A 19,284-nucleotide genomic window follows, 5' to 3' on the forward strand; every position below is an offset into this window, starting at 1 on the left:
CAATTGTTTGTGGTTGCAGGAAATTGAAAGCAATCTGGATGTCCATCACCAGGAGCATGGATAGGTAAAACATGGGGGGATTCAGCATTTAGAAGCAATGAAGTTGGTATACTCATGGCAACATAAGTGGAAATTTAACAACAAAATGCTGGATGAGAAAAATAAGAAATAGAATGTGCTCCATGACACCACACCATTCACACAAATTCAAAACAACAGCAATACAAACTTTGTAAGCATAGGAAGGCATACAGACAAAAAGAATGTATTCCATATGGGAATGGAATGGAGATCAAAGGAACACACAAACAAACAAAACAGGAAAGGGATAGTGTATGGACTAATGATGGTGGTGTGCCAAGCATCAGAGTTTAAACAGTAAAGAGATAGGGAGAAACAGTATATTTCCATTAATGTGGCCCAAGGTTATCTTAGCATTTTTAGGTAGCCACATAAAGACAACTAAGCATCTTTTCCAGATACTCCTACCACCCCCACCCTATACCCAAACAAATGCTTTTTAGACTTCAATATCAGGCTCCACAGTTAGTTCTATTTCAGTTCATCTTGACAGATTTGGTCCATTTTTCCAGGCTACGGAGCTCTTTATAGATTCTCATTCGGTTATCCGTGATCCTGGCTATTCTTTCTACCTTGATGACACGTAGGATTTGGGCCCATGTGACATCCACATTCTCCTTATAACTTCTCTCATTCAACACTTAATAGGGACCCACTCTAGGCCAGACCCTGTACCAGATACAGGCAATACTGAAATGTAAAGTGAGAGTCCCTGTCTTCAAGGAGCTCACAGTCTAGAAGGGAGAGTCATGAAAGCCCCAAGTTACAATGTAGCAGCATCACTGATGCAAAGCAAAGGACCCTGGGAACAGCAGGAGGAGGGGCCTCCAGGTCTCTGGGGAGTTAGGGAAGGAGGCCCCAAGGAGGCAGCACAGAGGCTACAACTTGACAGAGGAGTCAGTCAGTGGGGAGAGCTGGAAAGAGAGCTGGCAGGAGGCGCAGTCCTGCAAGAAAGGAGGGTTCAGTGCTCGCCTGTGTTGGCCAGCCCATTCTCCATTCCATCTGCTCCTAGAGTCACTTCTCCATTGTTTCTGGGGAAAGCTGCCCTGCCCCACTCTTATTCTACGTGCTTTGGGAAAAGCTGATTCCAACCCCTGCTCTGGGGACAAACATATGATTCAGACCTGGATTACCAGAGCATCGCCTTCCTCTGAACACTGTGACTGTTTAAGGGATGGGCACCTGACCCAAGGCAAGCCGATCAGGTTCAAGCAAAGGTAATCCTGGTACTTGGTTTGAGCAGCAATGGGAGAGGGATACTCTTTCTGCTGGATTTGTTCCTGTGAGGAGGTAGCAGTCTAGAGCTGCTGGCAGCTATCCCACCACAACATGAAAAGAAGCCTGCCAGAGAATGGAGCTAACAAAGCAAAAAGCAGAGCTGAGAGATGGAAACAGCTTTCTGATGACATTGCTTGAGCCCTTGGATCCAGCCATGCCTGAAACTGAGCCAGATCTATCCCTGGATGTTCAGTTGTGTGAACCAATATATTTCCTTTTTGCTTAAGTCAATTTGAGTTGGATTTTCTCTTCCTTGCAATGTTGAGTCTTAACTGGTTCAAAGTGACAGAAAATGAAGTTAGACAAGTCAGCAGGCACCAGATGGGCATTTAGATGATATCCAATGGAAGAGATGTTGTGGAAAGTGGAGAATCCAGAACAAGGAGTATAATTTTGTGATCTGTATGGTTCACATCAGATATCAGTACGCTGACCAGGATGAGGGGTAAGACTAGAGGCGGTGAGACCAGTTAGGACACCAATACAGTAATTCAAGCAAGTGAGGATGGCATCCCAGGCCAGGGAGAGGAAGAAAAGGGAAGAAAGGATCTGAGAGAGATTAAAGAAGTGGGATCTATTGGATTCAGGAACAGAGTAGAATGGAAGGAGATGTGAGGGTAAAGGAGAGGGAGGATTCTAAAGTAACCCTTGGGTTTCTGGTTCTGGTGACTAGTCTGCTGTATTTAGAAGGATAACCCCATAGTGCCCTGCCTGGAAACACAGAGCATGGAAGAAGAAGCAGGTTCACAGGAGAAGAGAGGGAAGGGATGAAGGTAGAAGGGAGAGGGCAATGATGCATTTGGTTTGGGACATGCTGAATTTGAGGTTCCTGTGAAACATCCAATGAAATGTCTGATATTAATGAGTGCACAGGTCTGGAGCCCCAGAGACGAATCCATGACTGTGGATATCGACACGGGGTCAGAGAAGACTTCCAAAAGGGACCTGCAGTTGAGCTAAGAACCCAAGCACGACTTAAACAGAGCCTGGTGGCTGGGCGCAGTGGCTTATGCCTGTAATCCCAGCACTTTGAGAGGCTGAGGCAGGCGAATTACCTAAGGTCAGGAGTTCGAGACCAGCCTGGTCAACATGGCAAAACCCTGTCTCTACTAAAAACACAAAAAAAATTAGTTGGGGGTGGTGGTGCATGCCTGTAATCCCTGCTACTCAGGAGGCTGAGGTAAGAGAATCACTTGAACCTGGGAGGCAGAGGTTGCAGTGAGCCAAGATCGCACCATTGCACTCCAGCCTGGGTGACACAGCGAGACTCCATCTCAAAAATAATAATAAAATAAAATAAAATAAAGTAAAAAGAGCCTGGTAAGAGGAAGGAGAGAGGGTATTTTAGGTAAAGTCACTAGGTATGCAGAGGCACTGGGTACACAGAGGCCCAAAGGCCCAGGAAGGCTTGGCCTCTACTCTAACAGTCTGGCCATCCTTTTGAAGATAATGAAGAGAATGGAAACTCCTGGAAAATGCAGTACATTCACCTTTGCACATATCTGCTGCTGGTCCCTAGGAGGGTTGGTAGAGAGAGCACAGCTGGTATATGAGAAACAAGCCATGGGAGCTAACAAGCAGAGGTATTTTCTTTTCAACCTTGAGCAGCAAGGTGACAGACATAAGCAAAAAATAGTTGAAGCTGTTGCAAGAATGACATTCCTTTGAAACATCACAAATGAAAAACAAAATCCTCTTAACCTATTGACAGTTCCCAGTGGAATAAAACCTTTTCTCTGAAATTACCTCCAAATTAGCAAAACCATAATTAGGATTACTAAATGAATAGATCAGAATTCCATGGAGAAAATATTTACTCCGGCTAAACCTCCCCAGTTCAATAGCTCTTTCAATGAATTTTTTCTAAAGTTTTGTATTTCCATTGACTAATCTGCTGTATTTAGAAGGACTTGTAAGCCACTTGCCAAGTAGTTAAAAGGTCTAAAATGTCTTTGCCAGGAAGCTCTTTGGGAACCTTAGCAAGAACATACAGAGAGGCAGTGGATTGTCCAAAATGCATCCCTGCAGCCAACAGGACACCACTTTCCCCAGTGCCAATCCATCTGCCACTGGGCTATGCCTTATGAACCATCCAGAGCAGCCTAGGATTGCCCAGTGCCATGGCCAGTTCCTAAGACGGTGGTTGCCCCTGCAGGTGGGAGCCTTCTTACCCATAGAACTGAGGGTTCCATTTGGAAGAAGCTAATGGATTATAAGAGACAATATGCATTGCACAATGAAGGTGAATTGTGTTGCTTGGAATGTGTTACTGAATCAAGCCTGGGCCACATGGTGCATTGAGGTGTATTTGGATTACCCTAAGATTTTGAGTGGTAGGTCAGCTGAGAGGACCTCTGATGTGGAAGATAAGCAAGGCCCTACCTGGAGTCCTAACCTACTGTTATGAGTGGAATGTTTGTGTCCCCGCAAAATTCATATGTTGAAACCCTACCCCCCAGTGTCATAGTATTTGGAGGTGGGGGCCTTTGAGAGGTAATTAGGATTAGGTGACTCCAAGAGGGTGGAGCTCTCAAGAATGGGACTAGTGCCCTTATAAGAATCCTGAGAGAGCTTGCTTCTCTCTGCTCTCCACCGTATGAGACTACAACTAGAAGTCAGCAGTCTGCAACCAGAAGTGGGCCCACCGCAGGAATTCAGCCACCAACCACGCTGGCACCCTGACCTTGGATTCACAGACTCCAGAACCATAAGAAACAAATTTCTGTTGTTTATAAGCCACTCAGTGTATGGTGCTTTGTTACAGCAGCCTGGATGTACTAATTCATCTATTAACACCATCTTCTGCCTCTGTTCCTCACCCCATTTCTCAACAGACTCACACACATTCCCCACCTGCTCTGGTCTCTCCCTCCCTCTCCAAACTCACCTTTTTCTCTGGTCGTGCCCTCTACCTGAAATGTTCTTTTCCTTAAAGAAGGGAATGGCTAGACTGGAGAGCATAGCATGGAGGTACCTTGTGCTCCATGTAACCCTGAACCCAGTCCTGGCAGCTTCCACTGGGAGCCTCTGATCCACCCCTCACCAACGTCAAAACAAGATTCAGCATTTCTCTTCGTTCCTTTAAAGAAAACCCACTCCACAATGCATTAGAGTAAGAAACTGATAGTGTTCTGAAGTGTCAACAGGAGAGATGTAGTAAAGGATCACATCGCATAGCACACAGCAAACTCCAACTTTTTTTGTAACTCTCCCTGCAAAGTTTCTCCCCAGCCATGTGCATTCCCCTCCCAATTGGTCCTCCTCCACAAAGCTTCAGCCTCTACTTCCCACCCCTCCCCGTACATATCCCTCTCCTTCTGCAGAGCAATTTAACCCTTCCCCACATCGCTTCCAATTTTGTATTCTCCCTTCCATGACCTTCAACAAATAGTCTTGGGGCTTCATTTTCTTTAGAAGGCAATGAGGGGTTATAAATAACAAATATTCTATTTCTACATCACACCTTTTCCATGGTGAACAAGCTCTGGGAGGAGCACAGTACATGGCCTGGGCTGAGGATGAGTGAACAGCTTGAGTGGTCACTCTGGCCACCAGGCCTTCCAGAAGCCACCTAGGCATTTCTGTCCTGGCAGCCCAAGACAGACATGAGGCTGCCCAAAGGTCCTTCTGAAGACCTCAGCAGAGACAGCTCTACCAAAAGTGTTCTCAGGCCCCACATGTACAGAAGTCTCACCAGACCACAAGAGCAGAGTCCCAGACTAAAGCAAGAAAGTAGAATAAATCCATTTTTACAGGAAAAGACGTTCATGTTTCAGTCATCTGAGGGCAGTTCTGTAAACGAAAATAAGTCATAAGACATGTTGGCTGGTTAGCAGTTGGCTTCCCACAGACTGTGGAAAAAGGCACTAACCACACCCTTCCCCTCCTCTTCAAGCCTACCCATCCATTTCTGTGTGAGTAAGCTGGGGTTGCCATGCTGATCCGAGTCAGGTAACACACTCCCTCCAATATGTCTGTTTCCACAGGGGTGGGCCTGAGAGCTGCTGGCAGTAGAATTAAGCTGAGCCTTTAGTATCTAGCCTTTAGTGTAGTTTGCACCACACATTGCTATGGGACAAGCACAATTATCATTCTTGCCCCTTTGAGGACAGAAAAATATGTCTTATGGACTGGGGCAGCCCCAGACAGAGTCTCATTTCAGGAAGAGACAACAGTACAACTAGGAGGGGCTCACCTTAATGCCACCTGAACTGAGGGCTGTGAGTTAGAGCTCCCGGGGCCTGGGGAGAGAGTAGGCAGCAGTAGCTTGGAGTCCAGGCTAGTGGGGAGTAGCTGAGTCTCTGCCCCACCAGCAGAATGCAGATAGCTGTAAAGTGTCATTTTCTCCAGAGCCATCAGGATCATTCTGAGACCTGGACTTTGCCTGAAATTTCACCCTTACTTGACTTCCTCCCCTTCCCTGTCCTGCTCCCCTGCTTCCTTCCCGTTTCTCTTGGGAGCACTTCCATAACAAATTGCTTGCATAAGAATCCTCATCTCAGGGTCTGCAACAGGGAACATTTCAACTACACATCCTAGTCTCACAGGGAGCAGACTTCAGTGAATGTATTAGAACAGACGGGATTGAGTAGGAGAAAACAGGGTGGAAAGGGAGACCCTGGGGACAGACAGCTCTTTTGAGGGGTTTTGCTATAGCGGGGCTAAAAACTGACACAGTCATTGGAGAGAAATGAAAGTTGTATTATATTGCTATGTAACACGGAACCTCCAAAACTTAGCAGCTTAAATTTATTTGTTATCTCATAGTTTCTGAGGGTTATGAATGCCTCAGAGCAGTCCTGACTCAGTTTCTCATGAGGTTGCCATCAAGACGCCAGCAAGGGCTGCTCTCTCATCTGAAGGCCCAGCGGGGGCTGGAGGACGTGCTTCCAAATACTCACATGGTGGCCGGCCAGAGTCTTCGATTCCTCTCCACTTGGGCCTCTCCACAGGGCTGCTCATGATCCTGCTCCCCCAGTTTGAGTGATAAGAGAGATAGGTGTTTTGAAATGTGTAGGCAAGAACTGGGAAGGACACACTGTTAATAGTTGCTAAAAGTCCTTAACTCATGGAAGTGGGATTGAGGAGCACAGGGCTTAAGTGAATTGGCAGTAGTTGGTAATGAGTACAGCTACATCTACGGGAAAAATATCAATGAGAAGGAGAGATAAGGGCAGGACATTGGAATTGGGTCATTAAAAATGTGGGTGACAAAAAAGATACATGGATGATTTTAGAAATATGTACGATTTCCTGGGAGCATGTGGTAAGCTCTGGAACTGCTGCTGACCCCTGGCGGAGTGTGAGTGGGAGTTCCTATCTCTGCTAAGAAATCCCAAGGCCTTCTGGGCAGCTGCCTCATCCTTTCTGTTTCCCCACTGCAGGAAGGCATCAGCTCTACATGGACTCTCTGGTGCTGACAGCTAAGCCCAGGAGAGGTCCTGGCTGGGTGCAAGGCCACATCACATTCTCAGAGTTGAACCCCGGCTCAGAAGCTTCCTCTCTCGGCATGGCATTCAAGGCCCTTCATCATACACTGATATGGGGCCACTCAGGAAGGAGCAGGAGCTGCAAGGCTGGTGGAAATGGAGGGGCCATAGGGAGCTCCACTTGTATCGGGACAGTAAGAGAACGTGGCGTGAAATGAAAGCCACATGGCACAGGCGAACGTGCGCACACAGAGACTGAAAAATATTGTGGGGCAAGATTCAGCCTCGTAGTTACTGGTACCACTCTTAGACAGAGGCAAGAAGGGTCCCTACCCTGAATCTGGTGACTCCAGTGACTCAGAGCAGTCCTCCACAAAGAAGTGTGGTTGGTGGACCTGTGCCAGCGCACACGTGGCCTGTTACTTGTTCTTGATGAGTTATACACAGAAACTAACAGTAAAGTTATTATCTGTTGAATCTTTAAAATTTGGGGCTTGTAACTTGTATAGTTTTTTTTTTTTTTTTTTTGAGACAGAGTCTCACTCTGTCGCCCAGGCTGGAGGGCAGTGGCGTGATCTTGGCTCACTGCAGCAGCCTCCTGGGTTCAAGTGTTTCTCCTGCCTCAGCCTCCCGAATAGCTGGGATTACAGGCACCTACCACCACGCCTGGCTAATTTGTATTTTTAGCAGAGATGGGGTTTCACCATGGTGGCCAGGCTGGTCTCAAACTCCCGACCTCAAATCATCTACCCACCTCAGCCTCCCAAAGTACTGGGATTACAGGCATGAGCCACCCCATGGGTCCTCATATAGATTTTTTTCAATTTCATTTTTCTAGTGAATTATTTCTATTGAATCAAAGAATTGATCTGTGTTGGGTTGGGAAATTAAAAATAATAATTAGAAACTGAGAAGTCCTACTTGAAAAGGTTGCATATATCACAAACACCCATAAAATGTATTGGTTATGGAGCACATGGGATCGAGTGCTCAGCGCTGGCATGGCACTGCCGGCAACAGAAACGTCAGTTCCAATGACAACACCGGTCAGGTCCCCGGGAAATGCAACTCCTCACCTTTTGCCCTGTGTCCTCAAAACAGAAAGCAACTATGTCTGAATGTCACGAAGGTTTCTGGGTTGTGCTTCTGCCAATATTGGAGACAGACACTGCTTCAGAGAACAGGGAGGATTTGAGTGGCGGAAGCACTTAGGTAAGGGAAAAGATAAATTCATTAGCTTGTCAAATCCTTTATCTCTGATAACAAGAATGCAATCATTTCTTGCACAGTGAAATACCATTTCCCAGTAGGGCCACACGTCCATTTTCATGTTTCTCTTTGTGCTCCAGTTCGTGTTCAGGAGGTCTCACGAATTAGTGTGGTATTGACAGTTGCATGGTGGCTGAGGAACATGTTTGCAAAATGAACCTTTATTTTACCTTCAAATCAGTAGAGGTGTGAGTGTAGATGTAATATGTATTAAGCTAATTCTTCATGTTACTGCTTAAAAGATAGCAAAAATTGCAGTATGAAAGGAATTTCTATTATGAAATTAAAATATTTTACAGTATTTTCTACAATAATTACAGTTTACCTAACACAATTCCACTAAAGCATTTGAACAGGATATGTAAAATTCATGGTTCATTTCCAAATGTAAACATCACTTTAAGATTTTAAGGAAAATTCCATTTATTACTGAAACTTTCTCCAAATTGAAATTAATTTTTTTAATTATCTAAGAATTATAATTCAAAAAAGGTAGTCTAATTTGGTGTCATCATCAATAAAACACAAATTATGCAAAAATCTTGATTATAAAAACATAATTAGGTAATTTTGCAATAAGGAAGGTGAGGAAAACAAATTTAATGAAAAGATATATAATAATTTGAATGATTTATAATATGAATTAGGTATATGTTGATTTTATAGCTTACCAAAACATCACCAGCTCATCAACAGAATATCCAAATAGGTGCACAAATAATTAAATTCTGTCATCTTTACTATTTTACCAACTTTTGTTCATATAAAAATCATAGTGCTATACTTCTAAAAAATTTTGATCTTAAGAGGGCATATTTTTCAAGACAGAAAGATGGAAATTTTTATCTAATAGTTTATTGGCCTAGTTTATGGTTTTAAATATTTATACATGTGCTATGGGGGCCTTCACTTAGTGTTAAAGGCCTGCTTAGGGTTACCTTCCTAAGCTAGGCCAGGGCTGTCCAACAACTGACCGGATGTTAGGGAACTGACTCTATTTTAATTCACCTAAGGAAGAGAGAATTTTAGGTAGATGGAGATGTGACAAACACAAACTTCAGAAGAGAGGCATGATTTTTAGAAATAATTATTTGCAATTGATTCCATGTCTCCTTTATTCTTCAGTTAGTAGAGATGTTTGCCTGCCTTTGGCTTAGGAAAGCCATTTTAAATGAGACCTGCAGTGGATGTCGATAAGAGCCACCTCTGTGATCCTTTGTTGATGTCACTTCTTTGATCCTGGAGGGATAGGAACTGAGTCCTGCCAAGAGGGGACATGGGAATATCCGAGCTCTAAACAGTCACTTCTCCAAAGCCTGCTCTGGAATCCATGCTACTGGCTCAGGCTAGGAGGAAGAGGGCTTCTTATCATCCATGACTCTGCCCACCCCACTCCCAGACCACCCCCTCCAGAGGTGAAGACCTCCTGTGAACCGGCAAGAGTTTACCCCAGCCCTCTGGACTGTGAGCCTCAAGGGAAAGTACTGCCATTTATACCATTTCCCTGCTGAGAGGCACAGGCTTTGTTTTCTGTGTGTGTGCGTGTGTGTGCACACCATGAATGCACCTCTGCAATCAATGCTGCAATAACCACCCTTGTATATGGACCCTTAGGTGAATCCTTCTATTTCTGTGGAATAGATTCCCAGGAGTGGGATCACTAGGTCAAAGGATATATGTATTTTTAATTCTAATGGATTTTTCCAGACTGATTTGCAAAAAGGCTGTAATAATTTACATCTCTACCAGCAATGCTGGTATGATGAGCATGCTCCTCACAACCTCACACGCAATAGGTGTAGAAACTCTTTTTAATTTTGCCAGCCAGAAGAGTGTAAATGAGTATCTTATAACACTTTAATTTGCATTCAACTGAATTCTAATGAATTTGAGAATCTTTCCATCAGTGGATATTTTTCTTCCTTGAATTACCTACTCATATCATTTTGCCTATTTCTTTATTGGGTTGTCTTTTTGCATCCATTTATAAGAGCTTTTTGCATACTGTAGCTATTAGCCTTTGTCTATCATCTGCATTACATTTTTTCCAAGTCTTCTACTTGTCTTTTGACATTGCTTACAGTATCTTTTCCCACAAAAATGCTATATATATGTGTATATATATGTATATATGTGCAAAAATACCTATCTTTTTCATCTGCTAGGTTTCCAACCTTGGTTGAGAAAGTATTCTAATCCTTAGATTATATGATGCCTCCTTGCCAAACTTTTTATTGAGATATATGTATGAAATAATGCACATCTTTTTATGGATCAATAAATTCTCACGAGGTGAACACACTCATGTAGCCAGGACCAAAATCAGGAAACAGAATCTTGCCAGTACCCTAGACATTCCTTCACTTCATGCCCCCTTGCCAATCACAACCCTCCTCAAAGATTAACCTGTACCCTGACTTCTAACATCATAGGTTAGTGTTTAAATGTTATTTATTTATTTATTTATTTTATTATACTTTAAGTTCTAGGGTACATGTGCACAACATGCAAGTTTGTTACATATGTATACATGTGCCATGTTGGTGTGCTGCACCCATTAACTTGTCATTTACATTAGGCATATTTCCTAATGCTATCCCTCCCCCCACCCCCTCCCCACAATAGGACCCAGTGTGTGATGCTCCCCTTCCTGTGTCCAAGTGATCTCATTGTTCAATTCCCACCTATGAGTGAGAACATGTGGTATTTGGTTTTCTGTTCTTGTGATAGTTTGCTGAGAATGATAGTTTCCAGCTGCAACAATGTCCCTACAAAGGACACAAGCTCATCCTTTTTTATGGCTGCATAGTATTCCATGGTGTATATGTGCCACATTTTCTTAATCCAGTCTGTCACTGATGGACATTTGGGTTGATTCCAAGTCTTTGCTGTTGTGAATAGTGCCGCAATAAACATACATGTGCATGTGTCTTTATAGCAGCATGATTTATAATCCTTTGGGTATATCCCCAGTAATGGGATGGCTGGGTCAAATGGTATTTCTAGCTCTAGATCCTTGAGGAATCGCCACACTATTTTCCACAATGGTTGAACTAGTTTACAGTCCCACCAACAGTGTAAAAGTGTTCCTATTTCTCTATATCCTCTCCAGCACCTGTTGTTTCCTGACTTTTTAATGATTGCCATTCTAACTGGTGTGAGATGGTATCTCATTGTGGTTTTGATTTGCATTTCTCTGATGGCGAGTGATGATGAGCATTTTTTCATGTGTCTGTTGGCTGTATGAATGTCTTCTTTTGAGAAGTGTCTGTTCATATCCTTTGCCCACTTTTTGATGGGGTTGTTTTTTTCTTGTAAATTTGATTGAGTTCTTTATAGGTTCTGGATATTAGCCCTTTGTCAGATGAATAGATTGCACAAATTTTCTCCCATTCTGTAGGTTGCCTGTTCACTCTGATGGTAGTTTCTTTTGCTGTGCAGAAGCTCTTTAGTTTAATTAGATCCCATTTGTCAATTTTGGCTTTTGTTGCCATTGCTTTTGGTGTTTTAGACATGAAGTCTTTGCCCATGCCTATGTCCTGAATGGTATTACCTAAGTTTTCTTCTAGGGTTTTTGTGGTTTTAGGTCTAACATTTAAGTCTCTAATCCATCTTGAATTAATTTTCGTATAAGGAGTAAGGAAAGGATCCAGTTTCATCTTTCTACTTATGGCTAGCCAATTTTCCCAGCATCATTTATTAAATAGGGAATCCTTTCCCCATTTCTTGGTTTTGCCATTGAATGTTATTTAAATGAAATATCCATGTGTACTCTTTTGTATCTAGCTTCTTTGACTCAACATTATGTTTGTGAGACTCATTCATGTAGTTCATTCATTCTTATTGCTGTGCAGCAGTCCTGTATGTAACACACCACATTGTATCTGTTTTACTGTGATAGACATTTGGGTTGCTTCCAATTTGGGGCTATAACAAATAGTGCTGCTATGAACATTCTTGCACATGTTCTTCAGTGAATTTATGTCTGCATTTCTGTTGAGTATTTACCCAACGGTGTAATTTTTGGGTCATGAAGAATGTGTATGTTCAGCTTTTGTGGATATTGCCGGTCATCCAAAGTGGCTGTATGAATTACATGCTCACCAGTAATGTCAGAGACTTCTAGTTGCTCTACATCCACCCCAATAGTTTATATCATCTGACGTTTGCATTTTAGCTATTCTGGCAGGTATGCGCTACTGTTGCATTGTGGCTTGTCTTGACAGATAGTTAACATTTTATTTTTTACATTTTCAAGCCATTAATCCCTCTGGAATTTTATCTTTGTATATGGTTAGAGATAGGGGTCCACTTTGATTCTCTTCCAGGCAAACAGCCAGATGTGTTAGACTAAATACTATGTGTTTTGTCCTGATAAGTTTTGAGGTATAAGTGAGCATTTGCCAGGTGCAGTGGAGTGGGAAAGAACATTCCAGGCTGCAGGAGCTGCATGAGCAAAGGTACGGAGGCATGAAATTCACGATATGTGCAGGAGATTGCATGAGTGTGGCGAAAATTAAAAGCATGTGGCCATGAGTGGCACAGGACGGCAGGCAGGATTGGACTTTGCCGTTCTCAGAGTAGTACACAGGCACAAAGCTGCTGTTGAATGGACACACTAAAGGAAAAAAGGCTCCCTCCTCCTCTAATGTTTGCGGATGTTCTTTGAGATCCTCATTTTGAAAAGGTGTGGTTATCAAAACGTCACTCTTAGGAGAGGGAACTTATGTGTTGACTGAGACGCTTATTAAGATCCATGATACACATTGTTTAGTTTACTTCTCACAATGACTTCATGATGTGGGCATTGTTTCCCTTGATTTACAGATAAGGGAATGAGGTACAGAAAAATCAAGTGGCCCTTGGACACACAGCCAGTAAGTGACAGAATTGAGGATGGAACGGCCTGTTCCTCTTCCTGTGTTCCCACTCTTTCCCCTAGATGCACTGCCAGTAGATGCATGAATTGAACTTCCAGCCACTTCCCAAATAATGCACACGCGATGAAGCAGAGATTTACAATCCTTGCATCAGCCCCTGCCAGCAGACCTCTTAATGTCTGTTTCCTTTTCCCCAGTCGCACAGAGAGGTTGATCCCTTGGGAAAGTGAGTGACTGTTGCAGGCAGCAATTGTTCCTTCAGCTGAAAGGCATGCAGAGTCAGACCAGGGTGACTGGTTTCAGCCCATGGGCACATTTATGGGTCCACAGAGAGAAAGCAGCCTCTGTCCTCTATCCCTTTCCCATATGCAGTTCTTGGTTACAGAAAATTCCAGTTGCTCTTCTTTTCCCAACTGGGAGAGATCTCTGTCTCCTAAAATAAACTTCTCGGTAACCTGCGCTTTCCTGAGTAGGTCTCTGATCCTCAAGGAAGGGAGAGGTAAACACTCACTAACATGAACACGCTGGCAGTCAGACACACATCACACACACAGAGGTGGCACACAAGCTACACACTGACACAGAGCGGAGACAAACACACACTTGCAGAGAACCTGCCTCTTGGAACATGAGAGCCCAGGGAATCTGTTGAGATCAAGGGTTTTCGAACTATGCCACTTGAGTTCTTCTGCAAAGGGAAGTCACAGAAAATAATGAAGCAATTTCCTACCAAAGGGAATATTGTAACAGCTAGAGATAATTGTAGAAAAGTACACTGAAATTATGAGGTATAATTTTCCCTCTATCAGACTGGCTAAGATTTAAAAGTTTGATAATACACAATGTAGGCGGGGGTGTAAAGATATGGCATGTAGCAGAAAAAGTAAATGATTGCAATTCTGGGGAAGAGAGCTCAGCAAGGTATATCAAAATGTTAAACACAGCTACCGTTAAACCTAATGATTCCACTCCTAAAAAGTTTACACAAACACACACACGTACGATACTGATTAAGGAAGTTCATTATAGCATTTGTTTATATTACTGTAAAATCAGAAACAACTAAAAAAAATCTATTAATAGAAGTATAGTCAAATAAGTTAAGGGACAGCCATACCATGGAATACTCTTAATCATTTAAAATGCTGAGGTGAACCTCTATATTCTGACATCAGAAGATATCCACAATGTATTTTATCCTGTTTGTGTTTTTAAAAATAGATGTTTGCGGCTGGGCGCGGTGGCTCATGCCTGTAATCCCAGCACTTTGGGAGACCAAGGTGGGTGGATCACTTGAGGTCAGGAGTTTGAGACCAGCCTGGTCAATATGGTGAAACCCCATCTCTACTAAAAATACAGAAAATTAGCCGGGCGTGGTGGTGGGCACCTGTAATCTCAGCTACTCAGGAGGCTGAGGCAGGAGAATTGCCTGAACCTGGGAAGCAGGGATGGCAGTGAGCTGAGATCATGCCATTGCACTCTAGCCTGGGCGACAGAGTGAGACTCCATCTCAAATATATATATGTTTGCTAGGTGCAGCGGCTCACACCTGTAATCTCATCACTTTGGGAGGATCACTTGAGCCCAGGAGTTCCAGACCAGCCTGGGCAACATGGTGAAATCCCATCTCTACAAAAATTAGCCCGGTGTGGTGGTGCACAACTGTAATCCCAACTACTTGGGAGGCTGAGGTGGAAGGATAGCTTGAGCCCGGGAGGTAGAGTTTGCAGTGAGCGGAGATTGGGCCACTACCCTCCAGCCTGGGTGACAGAGCCAGACCCTGTCTCAAAAATTATACATATATATGTTTGTATATATCTGTAGAGTGTCTATCAGGTACATAAGAAACTGTTATAGTACGTGGTTCTGGAGAATGAGAAGGGGACAGGGAGAAAGGGGAAGAGAAGGGAAATGAATGTTTTACTTAACTTTCTGTACTATTTGACATCTTTATGGTAAGCATATATTAACTGTATAACACATTATTTTAACCCTCTGAGATGGTAAAAAAATATATATATATTCGGGTCAAGTGCAGTGGCTTATGCCTGTAATTCTAGCACTTTGGGAGGCCAAGGTGGGCATTATTGTATCTGTCACCCAGGTTGAAGTGCAGTGGCATGATCTCAGCTCACTGCAGCCTTGACCTCCCCAAACTCAGATGATCCTCCCACCTTAGCCTCCCAGGTAGCTGGGAGTACAGGTGCATGACACCACACCCAGAAATAATTTTTGTATTTTTTGTGGAGATGGCTTTTTGCCATGTGGCCTAGACTGGCCTAGAACTCCTGAGTTCAAGCTATCTGTCCACTTTGGCCTCCCGAAGTGATGGAATTACAGGCGTAAGCCACTGCGCTTGACTCAAATATATATATATATATATTTTTTTACCATCTCTGAGGGTTTCTATTAGATAGATAGATAGATAGATAGATAGATAGATAGATAATTAGGGTTTGCTGTTACATTTCACTTAGAAAAAGAGTTCCACCACTAAAATGTTTGAAAAATCTTTATGCAACTCAAGCCTGTTATATAAGCGGCCAGAAAAAATTGTGAAAGACTTTTGAAATAGGGAGAAAATGTACCCTATAGAATGCAGGGCTGGTGTGCCCTTCTAGGTTATCTCATTCTATGGTAGTCTCCATTTTTCATTGTCTTTAAATCTGTAAACTGTAGAAAACTGAAAGTAATACAAATTATTATTGTCCACGGCAATGCGAACAAGTTTAGTCAGGTGGAGATGCAAGTGATCCCCACCACCGCCAAACACACACACACACACACACACACACACACACAGTGGATGAAGCCAGTTTTGTATCAATTAACAAACTTATTTCATTACATCTGATGCCAATGTGTGTATCTGGCCTTTGTGTTGTCCTTTGAATCAGTTTTTAACTTAATTAATGACTTAAATAAAATCTTTGACACTCTTTATTTTATATATGTATGACAGGCATGATTTCTCCCTTTAAAAATAATCATTTAGTGGCACGTGCCTGTGGTCCAAGCTACTGGAGAGGCTGAGGTGGGAGGATCGCTTGAGCCCGGTAGGTGAGGCTGCAGTGAGTGGTGATTGCGCCACTGCACTGCAGCCTGGGTGACAAAGTGAGACCCTGTCTCAGGAGGGTCGGGGGGCGGGGGGGAGGAAGGATCATTTAACAAACCAGGAAAACAAACAAACAAACAAGAGACAACAAAGACTGTGAGGAAGAGATTTCCCCAAGGTTAGAGGCCTGTTGTAGCAAATACAGCACCAATCCCTAACCCTCAAATGTGAGCTTCTGGACTGAATTCCTTGGCTATTGTATACACACCATCAAGTAACAAGTATTGAAATCACTTTCTATTTGACTTGACTATTTACCCCACACAGATATATTCTTAATTTAGAAGATGCTTTCCCACAAATATATACACACACAGACTTACACATGCACAAACACAAACACCTGCGGCCATCCACAGGCCCCCCCGCTGACACGCTGCACAAAGTCCCACGCAGATCCAGAGCTCCCCTCCCCGCCACTGGGACAGCCGCCCTCCCCGCGCCAAGCCTGCTCTTGGTTCCTTCATCTCAGCGGAGCTTAAGATTGGGGATGAAGCAAGGTCCCTTCCTGCGGACCCTCGCCTGTGCCACGCAGGGAGAAGAGGTGGCTCCCTCACTTATAATATTGGCCAGGGGTCAGAGTGGCTCTGGGGTGCGACGTTGAGGGATTCAAGGGGATGGAGGCCAAGCCCCATCCTCAAAGACTGCCCATCGTGGAAGAGGCCCGCACACGGGCGGAACCAAGCCAGCCGGGGAGCCACGCCCCCGAGTCCTGGAGTAGTCCGGGAAGGCTGCCCGGAGGCGGTCACCTCAGCGCTGAGGTTTGAAAGCGTGGGGGAAAGACTGGGAGCCTGGGAGCCGCACAGCCGCGGCTGGGCCGAGGTGTTTGGGTGGAAAGACTGAGCCAGGGCTCCTAGCACGGATCTGTTAAGTGGATGACGTTTTTGATTTTGCGGAAAAAGAAATCCCGCGGAATTCAAGGACCTCCCGGGCGCTAGACTTCACTCTCCGGTCCAGAGTAGAGCGGCTCGCACCCTGCTCCGGGGTAGCCCATGAGGCCCCGCCCCGCCCCGCACCGCGGCCGCTCTCGCGGTGGGCTCGCGGCGCCCCCTGCAGGCTCCGACCCACTCTCCCCGCACTGCTACCACGGGGAGGCGCCGGCGGGAAGAGGCGGGCCGGCTGCGGCTGCGCCCAGCCTGCGGACCAGGAGGTCCGGTCTTCCGTCCCCACCAGCCCCCGAGTTCGCTCCTGCAGGCCGGCCTTGGTTCTGTGCACCCCCGAGGGCGCCGCGTCCACACATCCCCATTACCGTGAGATCCCATCCCCATTGCGCAGATGGGGAAACCGAGGTTCAGAGTCGGAGCCTGATGCATCCACGGCACGAAGAGGAGTCTCTGGGATCCCGAGGCCCACCCTCACCCGTGCTTGTCTCTCTCCGCCTAGGTGTGGCCACAGACTCAATGGCTTGCGGTGCACCCCACGCACCCTCTCCTCTGGTTCTCTCTGGGCCACAGCATCGCCTGGTTTGGCCTTTCAAGAGCTGTGTGGACAGGAGTGCGTGTGGGGTGGGGTTACTCATCCACTTTACATGAGGGAAATCTGACAACCACAGGGGAGCGCCTTGGGACCTGATAGTTTCACTTGCGTGGTCTATACTAAGGAGACAATTCAGAAACTCAGCAAATTTTGCTGTGTGAGTGCTTCTCCCTAGTTGTTCATAATAGCAAAACTTGTGGAATAGTCTAACTCTCTACTGCTTGGTTAAATAAATGGTATTCTACGCAGCTATGAAAAATCATTCTGGGTAAAAAGTTTGCATATATTAAAGATGCCATTCTATTGTTAAGCAAATAAGCAGGTTACAATGCAGCATACATAATAACAAAGTTCCATTTCTGTGAAGATGCATGCGTGGGCACACATTTTTTTAAAACTCTGCAAAGGTATACACCAACAACTTGAATATGAAGATTAAAGGTGATTCTAAAATAAGTATGTGTACCTTTCTGTATTTTCTAAATAATATTATACAGTGAATATGTATGTTTTGTATTTGTTTTGTTTTGTTTTGACAAGGCCTCACTCTTGTCACCCAGGCTGATGAAGTGCAGTGGTGTGATCAAGCTCACTGCAGCCTTGACCTCCCACACTCAAATGATCCTCCCACCTCAGCCTCCTAAGTAGCTGGGACAGCTAATTTTTGTATTTTTGTAGAAATGAGGTTTTGCCATGTTGCCCAGTTTGGTCTCGAACTCCTGAGTTTAAGCAATCCTTCCATTTTGGGATTAGAAAGGTGGAAGGGATTAAAAGTGCTGGGATTACAGGCGTGAGCCACAATGCCCAGCCAGTTTTTTGGTTTTATTTTCATTTTTTCCTTACACAGAAAAGCTCCAATATTCACTTACATACTGCAGAAGGAAAAGAGAGGCTGAAATTATTGGATCAAGGAAGTAGGAAAGGGAATTTCTGGGGCATTTCCTTTCCCCCAATCCCAGAATAGCCAGAGAAATCATGGTCACCAAGAGCTGCTGCTTCTGAATAACATGACAGTGACGGTAAATTTTCCAAAAGGTTGATTGTAACAGAGTTTGCAACATGACCAAACTGGTGGATCACAGAGTGGACAGACATCAGGAGCTCTGGAAGAAAAATTGCTACTCGGTATCTACTCAAGTTGTAATGGAGAGAGAAATGGACTGACATGCCGGGATTTTTGTTGCAGAGAGCTGGCAAATTTGCAGTAAGTAACTAGCTCCATTCAAACTGACGGAAGCACATAGATGGAGCCCTGAAATCCATAGCTCCATTGAAGAGGCAGCAGGATTTATCTACTCTGACTCAGGTTTGTGGAATTTATCTACTCCGATCCAGGTGCTAGGCCGCTTGTGGTAGGGAGTGAAGCCATCATGCTGATGGATTCGGTGGTGGCAAAGCAGGCTGTCAAGAAGGAGTAGGTCCCCCAGATTCTCCCAGGCAAGGGGACAACACTGGAAACTACATGTTAGGCTTTTCCTTCTGAAACTTGGCAAAGTAGAATTTGCTGAAAAGTAAGTAGTACCGCTTGTTTTTCATTTCGTTTTTCAAGAAAACCCGGCTCTCATCATGACTGTTTACTCTTGTTTCTTTTGGGAAATTAAGTTCTTAATATAACTTTGACTAAAGATATGTAGATTTGTGGTATGAAAAGAAAATCTGTTTGTTGGATGATGTTCCCAGTGAAGTACTATCCGTTTGTTATTTTAAAAGTTATTCTCTATTGTTCTAAACAGTAAATAGTGCCAAAACTAAGAAA

The sequence above is a fragment of the Papio anubis genome, chromosome 7 (genome assembly GCF_008728515.1).
Source record: "Papio anubis isolate 15944 chromosome 7, Panubis1.0, whole genome shotgun sequence".
NCBI classification, from domain to species: domain Eukaryota; kingdom Metazoa; phylum Chordata; class Mammalia; order Primates; family Cercopithecidae; genus Papio; species Papio anubis.